Below are 12,104 nucleotides of genomic sequence, written 5' to 3'. Positions count from 1 at the left end.
CCGCTGTCTTGCTGCCGTTTTTCCTGCCCACAAGGTGGCAGCCTAGTCACACTCAGCCTGCAGAGGCTTCGCTGAGCTGCTGTGGGCTCCGCCCAGCTTCCGTGTGAACTTCCCTGCAGTCCTGTTTATATGGGTGTAGTTAGAACTGCTTCCGCTATGTTGGCCCGCCCCTGTAGTGACGGAGTCTCTGTAGTGGCGGGTTGCCTTGGTTGCTGCAAATTGCCCTGGGAACTGCAGGGTGTTTCCGTAATGGAGGACGCCCCTCCTCCACAGAGCTGGACCATCCCGGGTTCAGTTGTGTTTCCCGTGGCGCGTTTTTGCCCGGGAATCTCCTGGCTTGACTCCCCGTTTCAGCTCCCCTTGCTGGCTTAGAGGGGACTCAGTCTCACTCACTCTGCACATGGAGCCGCTGCCCCGGGGAGCAGGTCGAGCGGCCGCGCCGGTCAAACCAGCGGCGCTGGTGACCCGTGGGGCTCCTCCGCCTGTGAATCCCCTGGTCTGTGGGCAGTAAAAATCCATCTGGAAATGTGGCGTCCACTCACCCTCTGCACTTTCTCTTGGAGCTGCAATCCCGAGTTCCTCCTAACCGGCCATCTTGGATCGATCCCTCTCTTTTTAGTTATAAATTTTGAATTAGATTCTGTGTTTTTGGAGAGATTTTCCATACGTGGTGGAAGTGTTTTTAATCTTGGTAAATATGGATTATTTGTCTATTTTATCACGTTCGTCGGAAAGCTATACCAAGAACATTTTGATGTTTTAAAGGCTTTCACTCTCCGATGACTTGTGTGAAAGACGACGTACATACTAAAACGGGAATGCCTGTCTTTTTTTCTATTGGAATTTTCAGGAGGGAATTCTGTGCAATCTGAAAAGATTGATGGAGGTTACAGTAATTGCTTTCTACATCGCTTTTGTTAAGCAGTGAAAATTAGACCCACTTGGAGATTTAGACCTGGACACACTGAGTTTTTGAACACTCTCGAAGTGCAATTTGGGAAAGGGCAGGTGAAATGAGGCTTCTTCCAACCTCCCCCTTCCCTCCTCAGCTTGGTTAACAGGCAAACACCAAAATATGGTAATAGCTGGTAATTTACAGAACGTTGGTTATCACATTTGATAATTATATGTTAAGGTTGTACAATATGTGTATGTCAGAGTTAGGGGTAGTAGGTCATAGAGTCTCATGAAAAATACAACTTCTATATAATCTTCTGAGTAGCGAGATGGTAACTGTTACGACGGTTATGAATTGTCCAGGCAGTAGGGCCGGTATATGTCTTCAGTCATGTTTTTACGCCTGCAATCCAGGAAACAGTGTAAATGGATGTTTCCTGAAACAGCCATAGTCGCCTGCCAACATGCCCAGCTAATTTTTGTATTTTTAGTGGAGACAGGGTTTCACCATCTTGGCCAGGCTGATCTTGAACTCCTGACCTCGTGATCCACCTGCCTCAGTTTCCCAAAGTGCTGGGATTACAGGCGTGAGCTACCGTGCCTGGCCGAGATTTATCATCTCTGTGTGCTGGTAACAATTCTAGCCTTCTCTTTCAGCTACTTTGAAATATACAATACGTATTTGCTAACATATTGCAAATACGTCGCACCATTGCACTCCAAGCCTGAGCTAACTATGGTGACCGTACTCTGCTATAGAACGTTAGAACTTACTGTTTCTAACTGTATGTTTGTACCCGTTAACCAACCTCTCTTCCTCACCCCCATCCCTTCCCAGCCTCTGATACCTGTCATTGTATTCTTTGTTTCCATGAGGTCAACTTTTTTTTTGTTGTCGTTGTTGTTTTTAGCTCCCACATGTTTGTGAGAATGTGTGATGTTTTTCTTCCTATGGCTGGCCTGGCTTATTTCACTTAACATAATGACCTGCAGCTTCATCCATGTTGCTGCAAACAAGGTGATTTCATGGTTTTTTCTGGCTGAATAGCGTTCCATCGTGTATATATGCCACGCTTTCCTTGTCTGCTCATTGTTGGATACTTGGGTCGATTCCATATCTTTGCTGTTGTCAATAGCGCTGTGATAAACATGTGAGTGTATACTGATTTGATATACCGATTTCTTTTATGTTGGTTAAATAGCCAGTAGTGGGATGGCTGGATCAAGTAGTGGTTTTGTTTTTAGTATTTTGAGAAATCTCCATACTGGTTTTCATAACGACGTTACTAATTTCCAGTCCCGCCTCAGTGTGTAAGAGTTCCCTTTCCTCCGCATCATGTCAGCATCCGCTGTTTGTATTTTTAAGAATAGTTATCCTAGCTGTGGTGAGGTGGTAGGTATCTCGTTGTAGTTTTGATTGGCACTTACCTGGTGATTCCTGATGTGATCATTTTTTCATATATCAGTTGGCCATTTGTATGTTTTTTGATGTCCTTTGCCCGTTTTTTAGTGGGATTATTTGTTGTTTTTCATCGTTGGTTATTTGAGCTCGTTACGTATTCTGGATTTTAGTCCTTTGTCGTGAACAGTTTGCACACGTCGTTTCCCATTCGGCAGGTTGTCTCTTTGCTCTGTCGTTTGTTTCCTTTGCTGTGCAGAAGCTTATTGAAAGAGATGGATGGAGCATGGTGGCTCACGCCTGTAATCCCAGCACTTTGGGAGGCTGAAGCGGGTGGATTACCCGAGATCGGGAGTTTGAGACCAGCCCGGCCAACGTAGTGAAACCCCATGTTTACAAATAATGGCGAAAAATTAGCTGGGTGAGATGGTGGGCGTCTCCTGGTTTCAAGCAATTCTCCTGCCTCAGCCTCCCAAGTAGCTGGGACTACAGGAGCATGCCACTATGCCTGGATCATTATTTTTTTCTTTTTTTTTTTTTTTGGTAGGAGTTTTGCTCTTGCCGCCCAGGCTGGAGTGCAATGGCGCCATCTGGGCTCACTGCAACCTCTGCCTCCCAGGTTCAAGTGATTATCCTGCCTCAGGCTCTCGAGCAGCTGGGATTAGCCCAGCTAATTTATTTTTATTTTTATTTTTGAGGTGGAGTTTTGCCGTTGTTGCCCAGGCTTGAGTACAATGGTGCTATCCCGGCTCACTGCAACATCCACCTCTTGGGTTCAAATCTGTGTCTGCATCAATTCCACACAAGAGTTCCGTCATCATATGGGAAGGGAATCATAGGTGTGGGGGCCTCCATGCAGGACCCCGTGTGCCCCGAGGCCAGTCCCTGTGACAGCCGCAGCAAGGAGCATCTGCTTCCGCCAGTTGGACAAGATTCTTTCCTGACCAGAAACCAGCAGAAGGACTTCCCCTGCTCCCCACACACCGTCGTATCCCAAACACACCTGTGTGGACGGATGCCTCGACATCTCCCCTCGGCCCAGGGCCTGAGCTCTTCCTGATGAGGGTTAAGCAAGAGTGACCGCCTCTCCCCGTGTCCATGTTGCGGGCAGCTGCCTTCTCCTCAGCTCCCACGGGGCAGAACAAGAGCCAGCCAGCTCTCAACATCCCAGGATTTTCCAGGGATGCTGATAACTAAAGCAGTCGGGGCCTTGTGAGTGGTTGGTGGGAGGGATCAGGGTCTCCTCAGCATCCGTCAGTTCCTGGAGCATCTGAAGGGGCAGCCTACACCTGGAGGAAGGCGTGGGGCTGGCCCCCGTGGGTACCCAGTGCCTGGCATCTCCCAGGCCCTCTGTACTCCCTCACAGACCCCCTCCACTGAGCAGCACAGCCCTGAGGACAGAGGCAGCAGCCCGGAGAGCATTTCCAACACAACTGTGTTTATTCAGATTCACACATGAGCCCTCCAAGGTTTTGCTCCCCGCCCCCTACCCCTAGGCCCTCCCTTCCGGTTGAGCCACCCTCTCCCTCCCCTCCCTCCTGCCCCTTCCTTCCCCCACCCTCCCCCATCAAGCTAAGGCCCAGCAAGATCAGCACTGGGGGAGAAGTCTTTGCTTTGAGGCACCTGATGGCCTGAGGGTCCGAGAGTTGAGAGCCCCACCCTTGGGGATTGGCACCAGAGAGCCTGCCCTGTCCCTCTACTGACTACAATGCTGCATTTTCTTCCTCTTAGAGAAGAAGGGGTCACCCTTTCTCTTTTTAGACTGCGAGGGGCCACCCAGCCCCCAAGCCAGGGACTGCGCCCCAGAGACTCTGAGCCCAGGCCTTAGGTGGGGCATCTGAACAGGGGATGGGCCTCTGAAGAGAGCTCGCTTCTTGGACTTGGTGGCAGGAGCGGGTGCTGGGCTGAGGTCTCTTCTCTTTACAGATTGGGACTGAAGAGCTCCCTGGGGTTCCCGCCCTTCTAGGCTGAGAAGGCCCGAGGCAGGGACAGGGCTCTGGGACAGCTTCCAGGGCCGCAGCCTGTAGTTGGTACCCACGGCAGAAACTATGCCAGGGATTTCCCTCTCCTCCTCACTTGACCCCTTAGACAGCCTGCGTGACTCCTGACAGCAGAGGCTCCAGGGAGACCCCAGGTGTCCTTGGTCCCCACACCTGGGCAGGTGGGTCTATGGTCCTGGGGAGGAGAGTCTGGCCGGGCAGCCCTCAGCCAGCGGGAATCCAGTCTCTCCAAAACCGCAACAGGGTTTATGGACCTGACCATCCCAGTGCGCACCCTGCCTCGTCCCTGAGGGTCCCGGGAAGCCCTCTGGGGGGTGGGTCTGTGATCCTGGGAAGGAGAGTTTGGCCGGGCAGCCCTCGGCCTGTGAGAATCCAGCCTCTCCAAAAGCACAACAGGGTTTTTGGACCTGGCCATCCCAGTGCACACACTGCCTTGTCTCTGAGCGTCCCGGGCAGCCGTCTGGGGTGGGCAGGCCAGGCACATCTCTCTCTGCTCCTTGGCCCGCTGCAGACTTAGAAGAGATTGAGTCCAGCTGGGTGGTGCCATGACTAGGGACTGCCCTCTCACACCGTTCCTCCTTCAAGGATAGGAGGTGCTTCTCTGCTACCTGCGGGAGTAAAGGGGGCACTTACTGGCTCTGCCTCAAGTGTGAACAGGGCCCAGGGTGGTGAAGACCAAGGCGCTTGGGCGGCAGGCAGGGAAGCCTGAGGCAGCTGGGCTTCCTGTCAAAGACAGAGGGTGTGGCTCCGCTGGGCATCCCGCTGGGCCTCACTGCAGTTTGCATCCTGACTCCCCTCCCTGGCTCCTCTCCATCCTACTCCATCTGAACCCGCACCTCCCCGCCTCGGAGTGGCTCCCCAAGAAGCCGAGCATCCCCCGCAGGGTGGGGTGGACAATCAGGTGGGGCTTATGTGCCGGGTCCCTCCTGCCCCCAGGGTACCTGGGTTCCCCTCCCTCCCTGCTCTACCTGGGCAAGGGTGAGTCCTTCCTCCTGCTCCAGCTCCTGGCTTAGGGCCAAGAAATCCATGTGTGGATCTGGGGAAAGCAATTCTTCCAGGAATCGGGGGTGAATGACGGCCTCCACCTGGAAACAGAAGGGAGACGGTGTGAGCTTCCCGGGCAGGGAGTAACCTGGAGCCAAGGACACCTGGAGGAGATGCAGAAAGCAGTGAGCGCCCCGTCCCCACCCTTCTGGAGCTGTCTCATATCATGGCGACCACAGCTACACACACAGACCATAGACCTGGTAGCGTACACACATGCAGACAGAGACACACAAACCACACACAGACACACAAAGAGACCCACATATGGCACAGGAAAATGGACACAAGTAATTTCCACACTCCACACTCACGCCCACACAGACACAGAGTAACCGATCACAGACACAAAGACACAGACACAATCACATACGCAGACAGTCAAATCGATGGCAACACACACAGCCATCTACTGCGGAGGAGCTAAGGAACAGAGCTTAATTCCAAGGACCTGTGAGTGCCACCCCCTCGAATTCTGCAGACTCCAGCACTTGAGGCTAGCCCACCTTGGTGATGAAGTCTTTCTGGGAACACAGATTGTCAGCATAGCTCAGGACACCTGGGTCTAGAAGCATCCCGTCCCCTTCCTGCTTCACTTCGCCCTCTTCCCATTCTCCGTTGAGCTCCCCCATGGCCCCAACGGGAGGCCCCAGCAGCTCCTGTACGATGTCCACATACTCCTGCACCACTTCAGGGGGGATCTCCTCGGGGGCCTTGGTCTCCGCTGGCTGCTGCGGCCTGGGTGATGTCAGGTGGGCCTTGGTCTCCGCTGGCCGCTGGGGCCTGGGTGGTGGCAGGCAGGCAGGTGGGGCCTTGGGGCCGGCCTTGCTGGGAAGGTACACTGAGGCAGGGAGGGAGGAGGATGGGCGTGGTGAGGGCTGCTCCTCCTGCCTGCATCACACAGGGGAGGGCAGGGCTCAGGGAGCTGAAGTGGGTCCCAGCTGGGTCAGGACCACCTAAACCACAGCGCCCCTGGAAGAGACGCCACAGGAGGGGCACATGTGAGACAGCATCCTTTTGGAGGAAGCTTGGAGTCACTGATATATGCTGAGTACTCCACCCGCTCATCCCTGCTTCCTGGGCAGATTGTTGAGTTTTGGAATGGCGAGGGGAGAGAGTAGCTAGGAAACCTGACCAGGTGAATACCCACTTGATGAGCACGGGCCGCCCAGCCCCCCAGCTCCCCTGAGCTGTCTTGTTGGAAGGAACAAATCCCTCTCTTGAAGGGAGGCATGGGGTGTGGGGACAGTGGCCTCCCTCGGCCCCTCTGGACTTTGCCGTGGCTCCTGTGTGAATGTGGGAAGCCATACCTGGCTGCTTGACCACCTCAGGGGCCGACGGTCCCTGAGGTTCAAGCCTCGGCAGGGCTGGAGGAGGCAGGCACTGGGGCCCCTTCATCCACTGCGACTTCTGAATCTGCATCTCCTCCTCAGCCTCAAACTCCAGGAACCTGGGGTGAAGAAGGTGTAGGCCATCCTGAGAGGGTCCAGGCCCTCTGCCCCCAGGACCAGGCAGCAGCCGATGGCAGGGATGGGAAGGCATGCCTCAGGCAGGCTGTCCAGGCCCTCCTTGGGGCCCATCCCCCAGTCCCAGAGGGAACTACTCCCAGAGTTCTGGGCTCTCCCTCCCTCACCCGGCCCCTGCAGAGCCCATGGCATCAACAGGGCTTTCTGACTTAAGTCAGGGCCACGAGGCCCAGGAGGGCACCAGGGGTGGGGTTTATGGCAGAAGGCGTCCATGATGTTGCCCAGTTGCATGAGTCCTGAGGTTGGGACTGTGGGTCCCTGAAGGATAACCCAGGAAGATGAAGCGTGGGAGACCCCGGTCGGGAGGAAGCAAAAGCTGGGTGCAAAAGACAGGGCCCCTTTCCCCTGAGGCTGCTGTCTTTCTGTCTTAAGGGAAGGGACTACGAGGAGCAAAGGCAGGCAGGCCAGAGATGGGTCTCATGGTGTCCTGGACGCAGGTCTCCCCTGACCCAGCGCAGGTTTCTCCAATCCTGGCCAGGCTGGGATGGGCAAAAACCGACTTCTGGCCACTGCTGTGAGGAGAGTGCACCCCGCTCTGTCTATAGTCCCCAGCGCCCCTTCTCCCCATCCTCACAGCTGGCAGTGATCTCCTTTGGGCTGTGATGCTGGCTCCTCCGTCCCTGACCCTTAGTGTCTGGCAGGGGTTGGCCCGAGGCCAAGCAGGGCGTGGCTTCCCACCAGGGCCGGATAGAGACCCCAGAGCACTCCAGGAGGGAGGAGCAGCTTCCTGAGGGAGCCAGGGGCCCAGGAGGGCCTTCGTTTGTCCACACCCTCCTCATGCTCCACACTGAGAAGCCACCATGGCCATCCGGCTTCTGTCACCCTCTGTCACCCTGCCATGTGGGCTCTGCCCCTGCACCCCAGACTCACTTTCCCGCCATCTAGTAGAAGATCATCCGGTCAAACGTGCTCGTGTGCTGCCATTCCTGCACGGCTCGCCACAGTCCCTCCTCCAGGATCATGGTGGGCTTCCGCCGGGCCAGGGATCTGAGAACTGGGCTGTAAGGCAGTGCAGTCAGTCCCAGTCCATAAGCCCACCCTCCGTCCCAAGCCCACTGGTCCCAACACCCGGGCCCTGTCCCCCCCACACATGTCCTGCCATCTGTCCCTGTCCTGTTCTCCCCCACGTGGGCAGGATATGCCCCCAAGATCAGTCATCAACACAAGCCACCGGCTGGTCTCTCCAACTGCCCCTCGAGTCCTCAGTGTTACAGTGTTGACAAATGAACTCAGTACTATGTGTGAAACATGAGTGTCCCCGGCATTCCTGTGCTGAAGCCCTAATCCGTCCATGGTGTGTCAGTTCTTGGAGTTAATCGGGGTTAGAGCAGGTCATGAGGGTGAGTTCCCATCATGGCATCCGAGCCCCGATAAGGGCAGTAGGAGACACCAGGGCTCTCCCTCTCACCCGCAAGAGGACACAGCCAGAGGCAGCCCTCTCCACCCAGGACACCAATATGCTGTTGCTTTGATCTGGTACTTCCGATCTCTGGAACTGGGAGACGTGAGCGTGTCCTGATAAAGCACCCAGTCTATAGGATTAGTTATGGCGGAGCCCGAGCTGACTGAGACAGCGCACCCACAGAATGACCGGGGAGCGAGGGTTAACATGCAGGTTCCAAGGCCCCAGGACTGAGCATTTAACCAGCTTCCTGGAGACTCTGGAGCAAGGCGGCCCCTGGGGATGCAGCCTCAGAGTCCTGGAGACGAGTAGAAACCAGAACTAAAGCAGAACGGCGTCGAAGCCCACTCCACGCCAAGCCTGTGAGCCTGGGGCAACTCTACTCCACGAATCAGGGTCCCCAGTGCACTGGGACTCGGCTCCAAGGGAGAATGCAACCAGTTCCAGGATGCAGGGGCAGCAAGATTTTTTGGGACAAAGATGGGGCCTCCTTACACCTACACCCTGGGCAGGGGACTTGCCTAGGGGAGTGGCCAGTGTGTTGCCTGGTGGATGTGCTCAAGCTCCCGTGGAGTACGGGTTTGCTCATCAGCGGGGGACACAGGATCACGGAGGCACCGCAGGATGGAGAGAGGCAGAACTGGGACTGAATCGACAAACTCTCAGATGCTGGCATTGCTGCCTCAGTCACCACAGTCCGTGGCCCTGGGCTGCTGGGCTCGTGGTGCCCTCAGAGCCATCACTGGAGCCCGTGGCTTTGGGGAACACTGTCCTAGATAGCCTAGTCCTGATAACGATAGCAGTAGGGACAGTAGTCATTAACAGTTATCATGTAACGTGTCCCAGCATGTGCCGGGCACTGTGCTGTGTGCCTCATGTGTGAGCTCAAGTCACCTCTTCACCATCCTCTGAATGAAGGAACGTCGTCCCTTTTTCTAGAAGGGATCGAGGGCAAAGCTGCAAATACCTGCCCAGTAAGGATTGGCTGGACTCACGGGACAGTGAGGGGCAGGTGAGATGAGGCCCCTGAGAGTCTGTCCTGAGCGGCAGCCAGATGAATGTTGCCGAAAATGTGCCCTTCCATAGCTCAACCTGTCGCCTTCAAGACTACCCTGCAAGCTCCCCTGAACAGCGTGACCTTCCGTCCATCCAGCAGCCTCTTTATGGGTGAGCTTCAGGGTGAGCTCCGGTGCCCCGAGGACACTCACATGAAGAAACAGGAAAGCGCTTCCGTGTTCGGACTCTGGGGAAGGTGCCTCCGGGCCAGGGGCTTGTAGTGCTGCCAGAGTCGGAAGTTCTCATACACGCTCTGGGGGTTGCAGGAGTTGTCCGGCGGGGCCTTCGCCTGGGAGGGAGCCAGGCTGCCCTCTCCATGAACCCCTTGTGACCATGGACGAGCATTCCCTGGAGCCATGATGGGGCCCAGCTGGGGAGCAGGTGGTGGTGCTGGAGGAGGAAGGCCCTGGGACCAGCCTCCGTCACAGGCCTGGGTGCCCCCAATGATGTGGGCAGCCATAGCGGGCACCACAGGGACAGCCGCCAGGGGTGAGGGAAGTGGACATGCCACTCCCTCACAGATGGCACCTGGAGCCTGCCAGACGAGGGGAGCCTGAGGTAGGACCAAGGTCTGTGCCTGAGGGGCCTTCACAGGCCCCACTTCTGTCTTCATCTGGACAAGGACGTTGGAAGCCTCGGCCCAATTCAGGCCTTGGCCATCCTGTCCTGCCACCAGAGGGGTCCTGGGGAAGGCAGACAGCACCGGAGGGCCGCCTGGAGGAACCACTGCCGTCACGAGTTGCGGCCCATCTGCTGGGCCAGGAGCAGGTGTGGCAAAGGACAGAGCCGTGAACACTGGCATGGAGGCGCCAGGGTTCTTGGTGACACCCGGTTCCAGCTCTGGGCATGCTGTGGAGATGAAGGAAAGAGGTGAATGAGCTGGGGTCTCCAGGTCTGCCCTAGTCACTGGGGAATCAGAGGGGTGTCGTACAACTGAGGGCATGTGACAGGGAAACTGCAGCTTGCAAGTGTCCCTGATTGTGCATCGCACGCTCTGTTCCTCCGTAGGAGGGTCCCTTCACTAGAGAGCCTGGCAGTTAACCCAGATTGCACCACTGCATTCTAGCCTGGGTGACAGAGCAAGACTCCGTCTTGAAAAAGAAACAATGAAAGAAAACCACTGGATGGAAATCTCTCCCAAGCCAGCACCCTGTGAGCCCTGAAGAGAACCCATACGCATCACACCCAGTGTGCAAGTGATTGTTCTGGCACCATGCCCAGCAAGTGCTAAATATGGGTCAGAGTCAGGCGACACTTTCCTCAGTGCTCGGTGGTCCTGGCTGCCACTCAGGAAGCTCCGTTGCCAGGGAGCAGGTCTGAGAAGCAGTGGTGGAGTTCCCTGAGATACTGTCATTGCACAGCCAGCAAGAGCGGCACACGATTAGAGCACAGCCAGCAAGCGGTGAGCAGTGGGGCTGTCGGGGGGGAGGGGGGGGTGTCTGGAGATTTTCACAGCTGCTGGTCACGTTACGGTAGGTCGTGGGACAACGAGCCCATCTCTGGTCCTTTTCCTTTGAGCTCCCAATAACTGAATAGAGTGACCAACCAAGAACCAGAGGTTCTTGGGCCACAGGCCAGGTGTGGCAAAGTTGTCTGGAGCTCATCCCTGTTCGCTAGGACTTCATGCAGTCTCCAGTCAAGGGGAACAGGGATACAGCACATGCACTTCATCAGTCAGGACACACATCCTAACTTGAATAATAATAATAAGAGGACCATCTTCCTCTTTGTGTGCTACTCTCCTTCCTCTACTGAAAAGGAAAGCAGTCTTTCCAGACCTTTCCACTGAGAACCAGCAAGAGTCCACACCTGTCCCCTGTTCATGAGGCAGTAGACATGGAATAGAGGCAAATTGTTCATCTCCACAGAAACACAAAGTGCAGAGGACAGGCCGTGAGCTAGCAGACAAGAGGAAGTGGGTCTGAAGACCTGCGCTTCCACAAAAGGACGAACAATTCAGAACAACCTGGGAAGCCCAGGCCGTGTTGCCTGAACTTCCCCACTGCCCCCACCCCTGTTAAAGCCAACAGCTACCTGAACTGACTGAGAAGCCACCTCTGGGGAGCGAGCTGAGAGGCTGCGGCAGTTACAGTAGCCCCAGGCTCGCCCACCCAGAGGCTGTCACTGCATGCTCTGTCCCAGCCATCACACCCAACAGTCGTCTCTGGCTGAGACGACTTCTCCTCACTCCTCCCTAAGATCTAGAAAAGTCCAGTCCAAATCCCTCTGAACACTATGGAAGGGCACCGTCCAGGTGCCCGAAGACATAACACAGGGCTCAGGCTTGCCCGCCATCTTCATTGGGCCACCGGCACAACACGATCCCACCACTCCCTACAAACACACGGTGACGTGACCTGTCCCCCTCTAGAAAGAATCAGTACATCCACTCCATCCTTTCCCCTACACGGTGTATTCCCCCAGGCATCTTGGTCCACCTCCAAGGAGCCGTCCTCCCTAACCACAGACTCAGGGTGCCATGGCCCTCTCCAGGTGTGATGTCTTTGGGGACATCCAGTGCTCCCTCCGTCCTCGACACTAGCCCTATCAGCTGTCCCTGGGGCAGTGTCAAATTTGAATTCCCAAGGATTTGAAACGTGACAGAGACTTGGATAATGCCCCTGTCCCTACAGACTCACCTCCATTTGAAGCCATCCCCTCAGGCTGGGTGCTGATCACCGCTGTCTGACAGTTTCCACGATGAGAAAAGTCAAGAGCAGGACCCAGAGAGTGACCTGCCTCAACAGATTCTCCTGAGTTCAGGTAGGTCCGGTAAAATT

General features: G+C 55.7%; 1 pseudogene; it reads right to left on the bottom strand.

Annotated features, from left to right (window-relative positions):
• Window positions 1-3,992: 3,992 nt before the first annotated feature.
• On the bottom strand, window positions 3,993-11,994 carry LOC110567194 (NUT family member 2G-like; annotated as a pseudogene).
• Window positions 11,995-12,104: the final 110 nt, after the last annotated feature.

The sequence above is a fragment of the Aotus nancymaae genome, unplaced genomic scaffold (genome assembly GCF_030222135.1).
Source record: "Aotus nancymaae isolate 86718 unplaced genomic scaffold, 86718_ANA_hifiasm-v0.15.2.pri h1tg000286l, whole genome shotgun sequence".
Lineage (NCBI taxonomy): Eukaryota > Metazoa > Chordata > Mammalia > Primates > Aotidae > Aotus > Aotus nancymaae.
Note: the sequence above shows the minus strand (reverse complement) of the source record. Positions and strands in the feature narration are given on the sequence as shown.